The sequence below is a fragment of the Triticum aestivum genome, chromosome 3D (assembly GCF_018294505.1).
Source record: "Triticum aestivum cultivar Chinese Spring chromosome 3D, IWGSC CS RefSeq v2.1, whole genome shotgun sequence".
Taxonomy (NCBI): domain Eukaryota; kingdom Viridiplantae; phylum Streptophyta; class Magnoliopsida; order Poales; family Poaceae; genus Triticum; species Triticum aestivum.
The window spans coordinates 125,377,196-125,389,014 of record NC_057802.1 but is presented as its reverse complement, the minus strand read 5'-3'; positions in this window follow the sequence as shown (position 1 = coordinate 125,389,014).

Sequence of the window (11,819 nt, the reverse complement as noted above, 5' to 3'; positions counted from 1 at the left end):
TCTTGAGTATCTGCTTCTTGGATTTTCATATTGATCTCATCACGTTACTTAAATAATTTGTTGGGTTATTGATGTTAATTTCGGATTGAGTTGGAGGAACCTTCTCAATATTTTCAACAAACTTTGTAGTTTAATAAAATATATTCCTTTGCAGTAGGGAAAAATTGGCTTTTCACAAAAACAAACCATAGAGCTTTTCCACCAGCCACATATGCATGTAGTGATAGCCTTTATTCATCATTGTCCTATGGTGTGAATTTGCCAGTACATTCAATGTACTGACCCTTTGTGGCTGCAACGTCTCATGTTGCAGGATCTTACGACGAGTAAGTGATACGTTAGGGTTACAATTTCTACACTCAACTTTGCCGTTGGTGTTGATGGGAATCCACAACCTTGTTACTTCCGCTATTTGGATTGAGGTAATAGTATTTACGTTACTTTATGCATGTGATTTACCTCTATTATAAATCCTCGAGTACTCTGTGTGTCAGCATACCGATCCAGGGATGACACTTAAGCACAAAGACTTGACCGTCTGAGGTCGGGTCGCTACATCTTGCTTGTCACGATGGCTCAAGATAATTCTAAATTGTGTGATTTGCCAATACCAATAACAATGATTTTCTTAGCACTCCGATTGCTCCTCTTACCGATGCTGAATCTTGTGAAATTAATGCTGCTTTGCTGAATCTTGTTATGAAAGATTAATTTGCCGGCCATCCTAGTGAAGATGCCGCTACCCATCTAAATAGCTTTGTTGATTTGTGTGATATGCAAAAGAAAAAAGATGTGGACGATGATATTGTTAAACTGAAGCTATTTCCTTTCTCGCTTACAGATCGTGCTAAAACTTGGTTTTCGTCTTTGCCCAAAAATAGTAATTCTTGGAATAAGTGCAAAGATGCTTTTATCTCTAAGTATTTTCCTCCTGCTAAGATCATCTCTCTTAGAAACGATATTATGAATTTTAAGCAACTTGATCATGAACATGTTGCACAATCTTGGGAGAGGATGAAATTAATGATACGTAATTACCCAACACATGGTTTGAACTTATGGATGATTATACAAAAAATTTATGCCGGATTGAATTTTGCTTCTAGAGATCTTTTAGATTCGGCCGCGGGAGGCACTTTTATGGAAATCACTTTAGGAGAAGCTACTAAACTCCTAGATAATATTATGGTTAATTATTCTCAATGGCACACTGAAAGATCTACTAGTAAAAAGGTGCACGCAATTGAAGAGATTAATGTTTTGAGTGGAAAGATGGATGAACTTATGAAATTATTTGCTAATAAGAGTGTTTCTTCTGATCGCAATGATATGCCTTTGTCTACCTTGATTGAGAATAATAATGAATCTATGGATGTGAATTTTGTTGGTAGGAACAATTTTGGTAACAACGCTTATAGAGGAAACCTTAATCCTAGGCCGTATCCTAGTAATTCCTCTAATAATTATGGTAATTCCTACAACAACTCTTATGGAAATTTTAATAAGATGACCTCTGATTTTCAGACTAGTGTTAAAGAATTTATGATTTCTCAAAAGAATTTCAATGCTTTGCTTGAAGTAAAATTGCCTAAGATTGATGAGTTGGCTAGGAACGTGGATAGAATTTCTCTTGATGTTGATTCTTTGAAACTTAGATCTATTCCACCTAAGAATGATATCAATGAGTCTCTCAAAGCCATGAGAATTTCCATTGATGAGTGCAAAGAAAGAACCGCTAGGATGCGTGCTAAGAAAGATTGCTTTATGAAAGCGTGTTCTTCTAGTTTTCATGATAATAAAGATGAAGATCTAAAAGTGATTGAGGTGTCCCCTATTAAATCTTTGTATTTCAATATGAATCTTGATAATGATGGGACTGGATATGAGTCAACTTTAGTTAAAAGGCGTCCCAATGATTCGGAGTTTTTAGATCTTGATGCAAAATTTGGTAAAAGTGGGATTGAAGAGGTCAAAACTTTAGATAGCAATGAACCCACTATTTTGGATTTCAAGGAATTTAATTATGATAATTGTTCTTTAATAGATTGTATTTCCTTTTTGCAATCTGTGCTAAATTCTCCGCATGCTTATAGTCAAAATGAGGCTTTTACTAAACATATCGTTGATGCTCTAATGCAATCTTATGAAGAAAAGCTTGAATTGGAAGTTTCTATCCCTAGAAAACTTTATGATGAGTGGGAGCCTACTATCAAAATTAAAATTAAAGATCATGAATGCTATGCTTTGTGTGATTTGGGTGCTAGTGTTTCCACGATCCCAAAAACTTTGTGTGATTTGCTAGGTTTCCGTGAATTTGATGATTGTTCTTTAAACTTGCACCTTGCGGATTCCACCATTAAGAAACCTATGGGAAGAATCAATGATGTTCTTATTGTTGCAAATAGGAATTATGTGCCCATCGATTTCATTGTCCTTGATATAGATTGCAATCCTTCATGTCCTATTATTCTTGGTAGACCTTTCCTTAGAACGATTGGTGCAATTATTGATATGAAGGAAGGGAATATTAGATAATTTCCGTTAAGGAAAGGCATGGAACACTTTCCTAGAAAGAAATAAAATTACCTTATGAATCTATTATTAGAGCTACTTATGGATTGCATGCCAAAGATGATAATACAAAGATCTATCCTTGCCTTTATGCCTAGCTAGGGGCGTTAAACGATAGCGCTTGTTGGGAGGCAACCCAATTTTATTTTAGTTTTTTGCTTTTTGGTTCTGTTTAGTAATAAATAATCCATCTAGCTTCTGTTTAGATGTGGTTTTGTGTTTTAATTAGTGTTTGTGCCACGTAGAACCTTTGGGAAGACTTGGGGAAAGTCTTTGCGATCTTGCTGTAAAAAACAGAAACTTTAGCGCTCACGAGATTAGCTACAAATTTGTACTGGAGAGTGCTATTTAGTTGATTATTTTTGCAGATGATTAATAGATAAATTCCTCACGTCCAGAAATTTGTTTTAGAATTTTTGGAGTTACAAAGTTTGCGTTAGTTACAGATTACTACAGACTGTTCTGTTTTTGACAGATTCTGTTTTTGACAGATTCTGTTTTTTCGTGTGTTGTTTGCTTATTTTGATGAATATGTGGCTAGTAATGGAGTTTATGAACCATAGAAAAGTTGGAATACAGTAGGTTTAACACCAATATGAATAAAGAATGAGCTAATTACAGTACCTTGAAGTGGTGTTTTGTTTCCTTTCGCTAACGGAGCTCACGAGATTTTCTGTTAAGTTTTGTGTTGTGAAGTTTTCAAGTTTTGGGTAAAGATTTGATGGATTATGGAACAAGGAGTGGCAAGAGCCTAAGCTTGGGGATGCCTAAGTCACCCCAAGGTAAAATCTAAGGACACCAAAAAGCCTAAGCTTGGGGATGCCCCGGAAGACATCCCCTCTTTTGTCTTCGTCCATCGGTAACTTTACTTGGAGCTATATTTTTATTTACCACATGATATGTGTTTTGCTTGGAGCGTCTTGTATGATTTGAGTCTTTGATTTTTAGTTCACCACAATCATCCTTGCTGTATACACCTTTTGAGAGAGACACACATTATTCAGAATTTATTAGAATACTCTATGTGCTTCACTTATATCTTTTGAGTTCGACAATTTTTTCTCTAGTGCTTCACTTATATCTTTTAGAGCACGGTGGTGGTTATATTTTATAGAAATTATTGATCTCTCATGCTTCACTTATATTATTTTGAGAGTCCTTCAGAACAACATGGTAGTTTACAAAGTGCATTGAATAGCAAGAGAAGTTTGATTCTTGATAGTTAATTTGAGATATAAAGGTGGTAATATTAGAGGTGTGCTATTTGAGCAATTGTGAAATTGAGAAATACTCGTGTTGAAGTTTGCAAGTCCCGTAGCATGCACGTATGGTAAACGCTGTGTGACAAATTTGAAGCATGAGGTGTTGTTTGATTGCTTTCCTTATGAGTGGCGGTCGGGGACGAGCGATGGTCTTTTCCTACCAATCTATCCCCCTAGGAGCATGCGCGTAGTGCTTGGTTTTGATGACTTTGTAGATTTTTGCAATAAGTATGTGAGTTCTTTATGACTAATGTTGAGTCCATGGATTATGCGCACTCTCACCCTTCCATCATTGCCAACCTCTTCGGCACCGTGCATTGCCCTTTCTCACCTTGAGAGTTGGTGCAAACTTCGCCGGTGCATCCAAACCCCGTGATATGATACGCTCTATCACACATAAACCTCCTTATATCTTCCTCAAAACAGCCACCATACCTACCTATTATGGCATTTCCATAGCCATTCCGAGATATATTGCCATGCAACTTTCCACCGTTCCGTTTATTATGACATGCATCATCATTGTCATATTGCGTTGCATGATCATGTAGTTGACATCATATTTGTGGCAAAGCCACCATTATAATTCTTTCATACATGTCACTCTTGATTCATTGCATATCCCGGTACACCGCCGGAGGCATTCATATAGAGTCATATTTTGTTCTAAGTATTGAGTTGTAATCTTTGAGTTGTAAGTAAATAAAAGTGTGATGATCATCATTATTAGAGCATTGTCCCAAGTGAGGAAAGGATGATGGAGACTATGATTCCCCCACAAGTCGGGATGAGACTCCGGACGGAAGAAAAAAGAAAGAAAGAAAAGAGGCCAAAAAGAAAAAAGACAGAAGAAGGCCCAAATAAAAAAATGAGAGAAAAAGAGAGAAGGGACAATGTTACTATCCTTTTACCACACTTGTGCTTCAAACTAGCACCATGATCTTCATGATAGAGAGTCTCTTATTTTGTCACTTTCATATACTAGGGGGAATTTTACATTATAGAACTTGGCTTGTATATTCCAACAATGGGCTTCCTCAAATGCCCTAGGTCTTCGTGAGCAAGCAAGTTGGATGCACACCCACTTAGTTTATTTTGTTGAGCTTTCATACATTTATAGCTCTAGTGCATCCGTTGGATGGCAATCCCTACTCCTTGCATTGACATCAATTGATGGGCATCTCCATAGCCCATTGATTAGTCGCGTCAATGTGAGACTTTCTCCATTTTTTGTCTTCTCACACAACCTCAATCATTATATTCTATTCCACCCATAGTGCTATGTCCATGGCTCGTGCTCATATATTGCGTAAAAGTTGAAAGAGTTTGAAAAGGCTAAGTATGAAACAATTCCTTGGCATGTCATCGGGGTTATGCGTGATGAGAGCATTTTGTGTGACGAAAATGAAGCATAGCCAAACTATATGATTTTGTAGGAATAAGCTTTCTTTGGCTATGTTATTTTGATTGGACATAATTGCTTGGTTAGCATGCTTGAAGTATTATTATTTTTATGTCAATATTAAACTTTTATCTTGAATCTTTCGGATCTGGACATTCATGCCACAATAAAGAAAATTACATTGAGAAATATGCTAGGTAGCATTCCACATCAAAACTTCTGTTTTATCATTTACCTACTCGAGGACGAGCAGGAATTAAGCTTGGGGATGCTTGATACGTCTCCAATGTATCCATAATTTTTGATTGTTCCATGCTATTATATATTCTGTTTTGGATGTTTAATGGGCTTTATTATACACTTTTATATTATTTTTGGGACTAACCTATTAACCCAAGGCCTAGTGCAAATTGTTGTTTCTTTGCCTATTTCGGTGCTTCACAGAAAAAGAATATCAAACGGAGTCCAAACGGAATGAATCCTTCGGGAGCGTGATTTTTGGAACAAACGTGATCCAGAGGACTTGGAGTGGACGTCAAGCAATCAACGAGGAAGCCACGAGGCATGGGCCGCGCCTACACCCCTGGGCGCACCCTCCACCCTCGTGGGCCCCTCATGGCTCCACCGACCTACTTCTTCCTCCTATATATACCTACATACCCCCAAACCATCGAGGAGCACCACGAAAACCTAATTCCACTTCCGCAACCTTATGTACCCGTGAGATCCCATCTTGGGGCCTTTTCCGGCGCTCCACCGGAGGGGGCATCGATCACGGAGGGTTTCTACATCAACACCATAGCCTCTCCGATGATGTGTGAGTAGTTTACCATAGACCTTCGGGTCCATAGTTATTAGCTAGATGGCTTCTTTTCTCTCTTTGGATCTCAATACAAAGTTCTCCTCGATCTTCTTGGAGACTATTCGATGTAACTCTTTTTGCGGTGTGTTTGTCGAGATCCGATGAATTGTGGGTTTATGATCAAGATTATCTATGAACAATATTTGAATCTTCTCTGAATTCTGTTATGTATGATTGGTTATCTTTGCAAGTCTCTTCGAATTATCAGTTTGGTTTGGCCTACTAGATTGATCTTTCTTGCAATGGGAGAAGTGCTTAGCTTTCAGTTCAATTATGCGGTGCTCGATCCCAGTGACAGTCGGGGAAACGACACGTATTGTATTGTTTCCATCGAGGATAAAAAGATGGGGTTTATATCATATTGCATGAGTTTATCCCTCTACATCATGTCATCTTACCTAATGCGTTACTATGTTCTTATGAACTTAATACTCTAGATGCATGCTGGATAGCGGTCGATGTGTGGAGTAATAGTAGTAGATGCAGGCAGGAGTCGGTGTACTTGTCGCGGACGTGATGCCTATATACATGATCATGCCTAGATATTCTCATAATTATGCACTTTTTCTATCAATTGCTCGACAGTAATTTGTTCACCCACCGTAATACTTATGCTATCTTGAGAGAAGCCACTAGTGAAACCTATGGCCCCCGGGTCTATTTTCCATCATATAAGTTTCCAATCTATTTTTACTTTGGAATTTTTACTTTCAATCTTTATCATAAAAATACCAAAAATTTTATCTTATCATCTCTATCAGATCTCACTTTTGCAAGTGGCCGTGAAGGGATTGACAACCCCTTTATCGCATTGGATGCAAGGTTCTTATTTGTTTGTGTAGGTACGAGGGACTTGCATGTGGCCTCCTACTGGATTGATACCTTGGTTCTCAAAAGCCGAGGGAAATACTTATGCTACTTTGCTACATCACCCTTTCCTCTTCAAGGGAAAACCAACGCAGTGCTCAAGAGGTAGCAGCGGCTTATTCGTACAGTCGTGAACGGATTCATTCAACCCCTCGTCCAAGCCGGAGTTATAGCAGGCATATTGACTCGCCAGCAGTTTCAAGCAGTGTTGGGCACCATAACCAGCCTCGTAGGCACGACCCGCCGCATGCTAGTAACGACGCTCTGGCTTTGGTGGATCAGGGCAGGGCGCATCGAGAGGCTGAGCTGGCGGCTCAACAACAATCTCTGGTTTACCCATCGGCGTCTTGGAGGCAGGAGTGACCTCTAGAACCCTTGGTGTGCCATGTTTAGTGCCGGCTCTGCATAACGAACGCTTGCCTAAGGATTTCAAGGGCCCCCGCAAGGTGCCTAATTACACAGCGGATCAGCCCCCAAAGGCCTGGATTGAGAGCTATGAGATGGCTATGGAGATGTTGGATGTTAGTGATGTTGCATGTGCGAAGTACTTCACCATGATGTTGGATGGGCCGGCACACACTTGGCTGAAAGGATTGCCCCCTAACTCCATCAGATCATGGCTGAATTGAAGATGCGTTTTATTCAAAACTTCAGAGACACGTGCAAGCAGCCTATGTTGATTCTTGATTTAGACTCTTGCGTCCAGGGCGAGGGCGAGTCCACAACCAATTGGGTGCGCCAGATCTCGGCCGTTATACACTCATCAGACAGTATCAACGCTGGTTCATCCGTCCTAATGTTGGAAAAGAATTGTCATTTCCTTCCCCTTAAGCAGAAGCTGCGGCGGCTTAAGCGCCACTGCAATGATATGGGAGAGCTCATGGCGGCTCTCGTTAAATACGCCGAGTCTAATAGTACTTAAGACCCCGAGTCCGACGAGGAGAAGGCTGGCAAGGGGAAGAAGAGTGGCAATACAAAGGGATAACAACATAATACGGCGGGTCAAGGTGGCAATGGTAAGCGCAAAGCCAACGGCGGTTTAGACTTTGTGGCTAACACCAATATGCAAAATAATAATCAGCGTCGTAAGGTGAAAGCGTCAACGCCCCGGTTTGGAGGGCCAAAGTTCAACCTTGAGGCAATGATGAATCAACCTTGCCCGAAGCACGGTACACAAAAGAAGACGACCAATCATCTATGGAAGGATTGCTTCATCATGAGGGAGTACATAAATTCTAGTTTTTTCCAGAATAATCATGGCACGAATGGCGGCTCAGGATCCGGCTCTCATGGACCTGGTTTTGGGGTCGGTGGCTCAAGCTCCGGTTTTAAGGGCCAAGGCAATCAAGGTGGTTTTAATCAGCAATCTGGTCAAGGAAATCAGCAGCAGCAGTTTGGTTATCAGAGCAATCCGAAACAGCTGAATAGTGGTCAGTATCATGGATTTACCACAAGCCTGTGTAAACGAGATCAGAAGATTCATAAGCGGGCGGTGAATGCGGTTGAGCCAGCAGTCCCTCGATACTTGCGATGGTCTGAACATCCTATAGTATGGAGCCGTGAGGATCACCCGCCTCGGGTTGACAATCCGGGTCAGTTGGCTTTGGTGGTTGCGCCTCAGGTTGGAGGGTACAAATTCACTAAAGTGCTCATGGATGGAGGCATGAGCATCAATATCCTTTATTATGATACTTTTCGCCGTATGAATTTAACTGACAAAGATCTTAAACCATCTTCTACTATTTTTCATGGGGTGGTGCCCGGTATGTCGGCGTACCCAGTGGGTAAGATAGCTCTGGAAGTGGCCTACTGAGATGATCATTATTTTAGAGCTGAGACATTGACTTTTTAAGTAGTCAAGATCAAGAGCCCTTATCACGCCCTGTTTGGATGGCTGGCTTATGCTAAATTCATGGCACGACCTTGTTATGTTTGTTTGCAGCTTAAGATGCTGGGTCGTAAGGGCACTATCACAGTACACGGCAACAGGAAGATAGCTTCGGAGTGTGAAGAGGGAGATGCTGCTTATGTTGAGTCTGTTCGTGCAACAGAGAAGTTGAAGTTCTACAATGACAATGTCGACCCGGCCGATATGACACCTTTGAAAAAGCCAACCACAGAGCTTGACCCTTTGTTGAAGTTTAAGTCGATAGATGACAGTAAGCTGTTTGACTTTGTTCCTGGCGACTCATCCAAGTAGTTCAGTATCACTGCTAATATGGATCCGAAATAGGAAAGCGCGCTCATCGAGTTCGTCCGTGAGAACCGGGACATCTTTGCATGGAAGCTTTCAGATATGCCAGGTGTACCGAGGGAACTCGCTGAGCACACTCTTAATGTTGATCCAAAGTTTAAACCGGTCAAGCAATTCCTTCGTCGTTTTAATGAAGAGAGGCATAAGGCCATTGGTGAAGAAGTGGCCCGGCACTTGGCAGCTGGGTTCATCATTGAAGTTTTTCATCTTGATTGGTTGGCTAACCCGGTGCTGGTACTTAAGAAAAACGACACCTGGCGCATGTGCATGGATTACACAGACCTTAATAAGGCCTGTCCGGCTGATCCTTTTGCTCTCCCTCATATTGATAAGATTATTGATGCTACGGCGGGTTGCGAGCATTTGAGTTTTCTGGATGCTTATTCTGGGTATCATCAGATCAAGATGGCAGTTAAGGACCAGGAGAAGACGACTTTCATCACTCCCTTTGGAGACTTTTGCTATGTATTTATGCCTTTTGGGCTCAAGAGTGCCCAGGCGACTTATCAGCGGTGTGTTCAAAATTGCCTTCATGACCAGATTGGACGCAATGTTCATGCTTATGTGGATGATATTGTTGTGAAGTCCAGGAAGAAGGAGACCCTGATAGACAATTTGAAAGAGACCTTTGACAATCTCCGGGTCTACAAGATGATGCTTAACCCGGCCAAGTGTGTCTTTGGTGTGCCAGCAGGCAAGCTCTTGGGTTTTTTTGTTTCTGAAAGAGGCATTGAAGCTAACCCAGAGAAAATCAAGGCTATCACTTCTTTGGCTAAGCCAGCGTGTATTAATGATGTCCAGCATCTGGCTGGTCGTATTGCGGCCTTAAGCCGGTTCATAAGCTGTTTGGGCGAAAAGGCTATTCCTCTGTATCAGATGATGAAGAAGACATATCACTTTGTGTGGAGTGATGCTGCCGATCAGGCGTTTGAGGCATTGAAAAAACAGTTGGCTGAGCTGCCGATCCTTGCAGCTCCTATTGATAACGAGCCCTTACGGTTATATGTGGCTGCTAATAGCCTAGTCGTCAGTGTGGCAATTATTGTGGAACGGAAGGAATCAGGCAAGGAACATCCGGTTCAGCGGCCGGTTTACTATGTCAATGAGGTACTCATTGAATCTAAGCAGAGGTACCCACATTGGCAGAAGCTAGTTTATGGGGTGTTCATGGCTAGTCGTAAATTGAAGCAGTATTTCTTCGGTCATCCCATCACTGTGGTCAGTTCTGGTCCTTTGGGGGATATTATTCAAAACAGAGAAGCCACAGGTCGGGTAGCCAAATGGGCCATTGAGCTCGGACCCCATGGTTTGAAGTATATGGCTCGGACAGCTATCAAGTCTCAAGCACTTGTGGATTTCATCAATGACTGGACAGAGTTGCAGATGCCCGAGGAGAAGCCAGATAGCACATATTGGACTATTCACTTTAATGGATCCAGGCAGTTGGAAGGCTCGGGAGCTGGAGTTATTTTGACTTCCCCACGAGGTGATAAATTTTGTTATGTCTTAAGGTTGATGTTCCCTTGTACTAATAATGCAGCTGAGTATGAAGCCTTGCTCCATGGTCTTCGGATGGCTAAAGAGATGAATCTAAGCCGGGTGAGGTGTTTTGGCGACTCAGATTTGGTGGCTCAGCAAGTTTCAGGAACTTGGAATCCCAAAGATCCACTCATGGCGGCTTATCACCGAGAGGTTGATGCTATTGCTGGTCATTTCAAAGGTTATCAAGTGGAACATGTTGATCGCAGGAAAAATGAGGCGGCTGATGCTTTATGCCGGCTAGGGTCCCAGCGTAAGCCGGTACCACCTAATGTTTTCCTTGATATTTTGCATAATCCTTCAGTTAAATTGGCTACAGAGGAAGATCTTGCTGTTCCTGGCCCGGAGGCACAATTGGTGGTGGCTCTTCATGCTATTCCTGATTGGACAGTTCCATATTTGGCTTATATGACCCGGGTGAGTTACCTGAAGATGAAACTATGGCCAGGCAGATAACCCGGCGGTCCAAGTCAATGACCATTGTCAATGGAGAATTGTACCGATGCAGTGTCACAGGGGCGTTTGAACGTTGTGTTCCTCCTGAGGAGGGCCGTGAGATTCTACGAGAGATTCATGAAGTAGATTTTGTCCATCATGCCGGCTCTGAGTCTCTCGTGGCTAAGGCTTTTCGTCGTGGGTTCTATTGGCTGACGGCTCATGCTGATGCAGAGGATTTGGTTAGCAAATGTGATGGTTGTCAAAAAATTTCAAGACGAGCTCATGTGCCGGCTCAAGAATTGAGGATGATTCAAATTACTTGGCCATTTGTAGTCTGGGGGCTGGATATGGTTGGACCGTTTAAAAGATCCAATGACAAAAAGACTCACCTCTTGGTGGCGGTTGACAAGTTTACAAAGTGGGTTGAGGCAGAGCCGGTCAGCAAGTGTGACGCGGCAACGACAATTCAATTCATCAAAAAGGTGATTTTCCGTTTTGGATACCCTCACAGCATCATCACTGATAATGGCACTAATCTTTCTAAAGGTGCTATGAAAGAATTTTGTCAACGTGAACATATTCATCTTGATGTTTCATCTTTGCCCACCCGCAGTCCAATGGTTA